Consider the following 7,473-nt stretch of genomic DNA (forward strand, 5'->3'; position numbering starts at 1 on the left):
GAGATTGAGGTCGTCACAAGTTGGTATCAGAGCTACAGGATCTAGTCCCTGAGACAAGTTAGGTTTTAAAAAAAAAGGGGGTATTTTGGGAATATATCTATATCGCGAGAGAGTTCGACTCATGTAGAGTTGAGTTAGACTATTAGGCATAGTCTAAGGAAAGTGTCTGATTGGTAAAGCAGAAACTAGAGTTAGGGTGTGAGTTAGCTGGAAGCTTTATTTGACCCTAACATTGTTTCTTGGTTGTTGTTTTATATTTTCTCTCAGGATCCTAGTAGTGGTAGTGACTTAGACTCAGAGATTAGCTTGACCGGTACCCCTGTGGACCCTATTCCACCCTCTCCAGAGGAGCCTATATGTGTTAGTTCAGACCCAGAGGAGGACCCTTCTGAGAGTAGTGAGATCCCCATGCAGATTTCACCCTTGAGGCTTGATTCAGAGACCCACTACACCATAGATGGCCTACAGCAACACCTAAAAAATGTTACAACAGGCCAAAAAAATGTTACCATAGCCACCCAAAAGACCTAAGGTAACATAAAATTTAAGTTGCTTTTTTTTGAGTTACCTTTGGCCCCTAATGTAACATTTCCTTTGCCCTGGTGCAACATGGACTTTTGTGTTACAATAGACACCAAAGGTAACATCAATATATGTCTATAGTATCACACTATGTATGTTACCTTTGAACTTTGAATTTGCAAAAAAAATGGGGCCCACTTGTGGGCCAATATTAGGGACCACAAGTTGGCCCCATTTTTTTTATAATGATTTGTATTATATTAATTTGACAGAATTTGTTTGTAAATAGAACATATATACCATTAACATGTTTTTCATATGTAAAAAGCAATACTACATGAAATTATGCTATTCAAAATCGACAATCCCAAAATATCATTAAATACCATAAAATGTATTACATCCAAACCAACTCAAATATTCAAACCATCACATGTCTAAAACTACGACAACAACAATTATTTTAACTAAACAAAATAGTTCAGGTTCTTTATCAAACATTAGAAAAAAAAGATAAACTTAATAAAATAGTAACACTAGAAACTCTTCACATTCTCCTACAAGATCTGGAGCTTTAAAATTTAAGAACTGGTGTTGGTTTCATTTCTGAATGTTAATCTGACGCCTTCTTCAAATTTCATAGGAGAAAAGCCTAGCATTTGAATTAGTTTGCTGATGTCCATTGATATGTGAGCAGGGGACTTGACACCGCGATCAATCTGAAAAGTAAAGATTTAAATATCATATTTGTGGGAAGCAGAGGAAATCGATATCCAATTAGGTGAGTGTGATTGATTAAATGTTGTGTGCTTTCTGGAAAGGGCACAACTCGCACAAATGATTATACATAAGTGTAAACAATGATAAGATGACTGGGAAAGTAACTTTTGATTCAGGGTTCAGTGTTTATGGTAGACTTACTAATGATGCCGATATTGGTTTGAGTAATGAGCTTTTATAAACTCTAACAGCTGCCACTGTCTATGCCATTTGGAGCCGTGATAGTCTGTCTGGCCCCCCAACATTCAGAACCAGTTGCATTTCATTACATCCTGGACATAACACAAACATAATGTCATAACAAACATAAAGATAATAAAAGAATGAAACAATGGAAAATGGACCAATTGAATCATATGCACGAAGGTAAATCAGTGATGTTTTAGTGAATTGTGACTAAAATTCAATGCAAGTTATCCAGTAATCATGTGATACAACAGATTAGATTTATCATATGATGAACAGCATGGCCGATTCAATCTCTGATTATGAATAATTTATAATATAGTTTTTACTTTTATAACATGTGAAGGTAGAATATTTTCTCCCGGAAAGGTATATCTAAGTGTCCTCTTGCTGCAGCTAAAGGATATCGCAATCCAAATGGTATTTTGCAGAAACAACTTGAGCATGATATATTCATCAGCAAAACCTGATGCACTGAGATGATACTGGTGGGGTGTATATATTCCAGCTAAGCTTAATAAAATTGAACATAATTGATGAAATAATTAACTGATCTCATGATAATGATTGAAGAGAGCAGTACATTTTTTTAAAGGAAAACGTCACAGCAAACAAGTGCTGGAATTTTCTTTCATGAATAAAACACAACAAAATTGTATCAAAGGGAATGGTACAAGTGTAAATACATGATTGAAGAAGACTGGATTTCAGAAATCGAAATAACACTTCCTTCTGATATTTATGTCAGTATATTTGACTGTTAGTTTATCGACAATCCTAGTTAGCATTTTGCAGTTTTAGACTAAGAATGTTGAGATGTTGATCTGTAAAAGCAGATGGATTGAGCTGATGATATTAATAGGTTGCATATAGCATTAAGGTAAGATTTCAACAGTTAAAACTTATATTGTAAAGGGATCACTACTAAAGAACTTCTGAATCGTCCGAATATATGGAAAAGACTATTTATGATAACTCCCAATTATGCTTATCTTAGTTATTACACAATTAATTAATATCAAATGTTAAGGAAACGGGTCAGACTTTGTTTAAGGTATAATGGGTCAGACTTTCAATTTGGCACGACAGAAATACCCGGGGACTACCAATATTGATTGATTAACAAACTAGAGAAACTGGAGCATAACAGCAAGGAAAGTCATGTGAGGAGTTATATGTAAATGTACCTGGTATCATTGTTTCATTTGGCGTTGGACAGAAGGAAATGAGATAGTTGGCAGCACTGTCACATATGAAAGCGCCGACCTTATTATCATAGACATAACTGTACGCCGTGGGACACGCCTTTTTGAACACGTTAGCGTAGTTTGAAGCCTTACACTTATCAGGTGAACTGTAGTTGCCGGTACAACAATACTGAGGATCACCAAAAGCCACGCAAGCACTCTTACAAGCCACCCCTTCCCCGTCCGAACTTATCTTTAGCTCGGATGGACACACGCTGTTGACGTCCATACTACACTCTGTCCTTGAATAGTTGAGTCCACCTAATGGGGAGATCATGATCGGCAAGTTATAACCATCAACCATGCTAATGTCAAAGAAATCCCTTCCACCAGAACCATCGATCGAGAACTCAGCTAGAGTTGCTCCCCCTACAGATCTACTGCCCGTACATTCCAGCCTACAGGAACCACAATCGCCCGTGAGGCAAGTGAAGTTTCCAAAAGAGTCTTTGACACATTGAGTCCTACCATAGAACCAACCGGTCCAAGAGGATGGTATATTGATGGTTGTAGTTTCGCCTTTCCGAAGTTTAACTAGTGGTTGGAACATGAGTAGCGGTGTTGGATTTAATGTCAGGCCATACTGTCTGGTTACATCTGTTAAGTAATGTTACTGTTGCGGATGAAACTACTCCTGTAAAATCAAATTATATACACCAGGTTATACACATGATGTATAGAACAGCTTGTAAAGTTGATCAAGTACAAATTTGTTACCTGAAATTAGTAGATGTGGAATCAAGAAAGCCAAAAGGGAGATTGATGAGCAGACTACTCTGGACATTTGGTTTTGTATTAATAATATGTCAGATTTTTCAGTCATACAAAAGAAAGGGACCAAGATATCCAAAAGATTTGTTACAATCATTATGTAATTAGTTCGAATTCTCAGTTGATTATGAATAATTTATCATATTATAAAAGTGATGGCTATATTGAGACAAGGTTGAAAACAATCAATACACATGAAGACACTAAGTTGAACTATGTAATAGCAACAATTCAATATTTCAACAGAATACAAATAATATCAAGCTATGATCATTATCCCCGACGTGAAGGGCTATCATTTAGAAATAATATCTAGCTATGATCATTATCCCTGAACTGAAGCTTAGATTCAAATCGCAACTGATCAAACTTCAAGAAAAGCAATTTTAAAAGAACAAGAAGCCCATGATATATAACAAATAGAAGTACTGTGATCATTAAATTAACAATAAAACAAACACACTAAAAGCTTCGAACAACATTATGGTACAAGAAGACTGTAAAGAAATTACCATGGTTGAATCCTACATGATATGCCCTTGGAAAAGTGATTACAAAATCGCCTGGGTTCTGAACTAACCTAAGAATTAAAATCATAATATATTAAAATCATTAATTTCCTTATTAGATTTTGTAGTCTTACTTGCCGAATGTGACATATCAGCGGCTGATTTTGAGGGGAACATGATAGCCCAATTTAGTTTATATAACATAAACTTGATATATAAACATAAGTTCACACAAGCACAAGTTCACTTACAATATTCAATTCAAGCTCACACACTGAGAAACTACATAAAACATATAAAAAGAGATGGAATACCTTGATGTAGAATCGTAAATTAAGCCCAAGCTCTGAATTAGACCCAAATCAAACCAAACTAACCCTGGAAAAAAGATAAACCAATTAATTTGAGAATTTAACCAAAAAAACAAATCACAAAACCCCTAATTCAAATAAAAACCCTAGTTTTCTTTAAAACTTGAACCCGCAGACCCATACGCATCGATTTGTAAAAGTTTAACTCTGAATTGAATAAAATCGACTTTATTATACCCTTAATGTAGAGAATGGCGGAGAGAGAGCAGGAGGGAACTAGATGAGAGAGAGAGAAGAGTAGTGAGAGAGAGATCCAGAGGAGAAATAGAGTATATTGACTTTTCGAAATTTTTTAATGTACCGCCTGTTTGACAAAAATTGACGCTTCCCCAAATTTTAGCCAAATTTTAGCCGCCTTGTTCAATTTACCTCATATTTTGTTTTTAACTTTTTTTAAATAAATTATTATCATAATAAATTGTAACTAAATTATTTAAAAATAATGTCACTACCTACAATTTATAAACTCAAACAGCAAATTAATTTATATCAAAATTAGTTAAATTTAAAATTAAATAATATGATTAATTTATTTTATATTTTTTTAAAGATAAATTTTTATATATTAATAATATAATGTTAATTTAATATTTAAAACAAAATAATCATTATTCACTTATTTCAAAAAAGTAACATTTTTAAATTATTACTTAAATATAATGTAAAATTAAATAATTTAAATTCACATATTTTAAATATATCTTATTATTTTGTAAAATGATAATATTTTATTCATTAATACCCTATGGTAACACATCTTAAAATATGTTGCAGTGTGTAACATTTTCTATCTATGGTAACATGTTGAAAAGGCTATGGTAACATCAAATGTGCGATGTTGCAGTAGACAAAATAAGCATAGCTAATGTAACATTAAATTGTAACACTCATGATCAAACTATTGCGATAGGCCATCTATGGCGTAGTGACCCCTGCCCCTGAGCCAGAGTCGGAGATGCCTAAGACTGTTCCTGTCAGTATTGGTGGCAAGTTAGCCCAGGACCGAGACTTTGTCTACTCCCGCATTCCTCAGTTGGGAGCTTTGGTAGATAGGTTGATTCGAGACTCTAGGCAGAGGACCTCAGTGGTGGTGGAGGAATGGAGAGCTAGGATTCAGTTGGTGGAGCAGGTTGCCAGGAGGGGATTGGATGAGGGGCCATCCACTAGTGATGCTGATGCTGAGGCCCGGAGGCTGCATAAGATCATTCACTGGATGTTGGTTGTATTGAGAGAGATCCTAGATGATTAGACGGGACTGTTGGTTGAGCCCGTAGATTGTTGTTGTTTTCAGCGCCGGTAGGCTTTGGGATACTTGGTCAGATGCCGGGATCCCTTTTCATTTATCTTGTTGTATTTCAGGACCAGTGTAGTAATAGTAGTAGTTGGAAGTTAGGGGTAGATAGGGGGATGTTTTCCAGTTTTTCCTCTGTTTAACCCTGCTATTTATTGTACCTTGTTTCAGAACCTTAAAATCCAGAATATTTCCTATGTAACCCTTGATTTAAATAAATCTATTATCTTGCTTCCTTTGTGCACCTTGTTTATCTTATAACTGTTCTCAATGCCATGTTTTAAATACAACCATGTTTTCGTACAACCATGTCTAAAGATCGTAAAACCCTATTCCGTGCCATGATAAAACAACACTGATATGAGAATTATGTAGTAATAGGATTGCATGTGCAAATTGGTAAAACTTAAAACCCACAAAAGAGATTTCATAAAATTGTTGTTATATATGCCATGCTATCGTATTGCTAAGTAATTGCTCAATCAGGTTTGTAAGAAATGGCCAACTCACCAGATCACCAAGAAGAAGAAATTCCCACCCAAGACCCAGAAATAAACCCAGAAACCACTTTGATGAGCAGACTTGCTCAGATTTTGCAACAACCTGTGGCCCCAAAAGTTGGAAATTTCAAGCACTTTTAATCTGTTCACCCTCCAGAGTTCTTAGGTTTGCCAGATCCGATTAAAGCACAGTCGTGGTTGAGAGAGATGGAAAAAGCCTTTGAGCTAGCCGAAGTTAAGGACGATAAGAAAGCTCAGTACGCAAGTTATTACTTGAGGGATGAAGCAAGTTTCTGGTGGGAGTCTTCTAAGGCGTTGTTGGAAGGCAAAGACTTATCTTGGGAGAAGTTTACTGAAATGTTTTTGGAAAAATATTTGCCAAGTTATATGCAAGATCAGTTGGAGATGAAATTTTTGGATCTTAGACAGGAGGAAATGTCGGTAGCAGAATATGAGGTGAAGTTTTCGGAGTTGGCAAGGTTCGTGCCAGAATACGTGAATACTGAAGCAAAGAAGGCTAAGAGGTTCCAGCAGGGACTTAAGCCGTGGATTAGGAGTCAAATAGCGATGTTAGAGATCAAGAACTATGCTGCTTTGGTTCAGAAGGCAATGATAGTAGAAGGTGAGCGGGAAGCTGCTCGAAGAGAAAATGAAGGAAGAAAGAGGAAGTTTGAAAGCTCTGAGCAAGAGCAAGGAAGTTTCAAGTTCAGAGGAAAGTTTGGAAAGAATGGTGGAGGTCAGAACAAAAAGTTTCAGAAGTTTAGATCCGGGAATGGAGCTCAGAAGAACCGTTTCCAGAAAGCTGGACAACCGGGAAAGGATAGCAGGCCCCAGATGCAAGAATGCAGGAACTGTGGAAGAGACACCCGGGGAGGTGTAATAAGCTGGATATAACATGTTTTAAGTGCAACCAGAAGGGGCATTATTCTTCAGAATGTTCAAATGAAATAAGGAAGCCTGATTTGGCTTGTTTCAAGTGTGGCAAGGTAGGCCATATGGATAGAAATTGCAAGGAGCCTGTGCAGAAGGCTAATGTTCTCAGAATTGCTGGACCGCCGTCTCTCCCAGCACCATCAGCTCAACCCAGAGCTAGGACCTTTAACATGTCAATGAAAGATGCGGTGCAAGATGTGGACGTGGTAGCATGTATGCTTGTATAAACTCAGTAGAAGTAAAAGTTTTGATGGATTCTGGAGCAACCAGATCTTTTATTTCTGAAGGCATTCTTGATAAGTTAAATTGTGTTGCGTACCCTTAGAGCCTAATTTGATTATAGAGGTAGCAAATCAAGAGAAA

At 36.4% G+C, this 7,473-nt stretch overlaps 1 pseudogene; it reads right to left on the bottom strand.

The window, feature by feature from the left end:
• Positions 1 to 1,503: 1,503 nt before the first annotated feature.
• Positions 1,504 to 3,519, bottom strand: LOC141664916 (thaumatin-like protein 1b; annotated as a pseudogene).
• Between the last annotated feature and the right edge of the window lie 3,954 nt (positions 3,520 to 7,473).

Source organism: Apium graveolens, chromosome 6 (genome assembly GCF_009905375.1).
Source record: "Apium graveolens cultivar Ventura chromosome 6, ASM990537v1, whole genome shotgun sequence".
NCBI lineage: Eukaryota > Viridiplantae > Streptophyta > Magnoliopsida > Apiales > Apiaceae > Apium > Apium graveolens.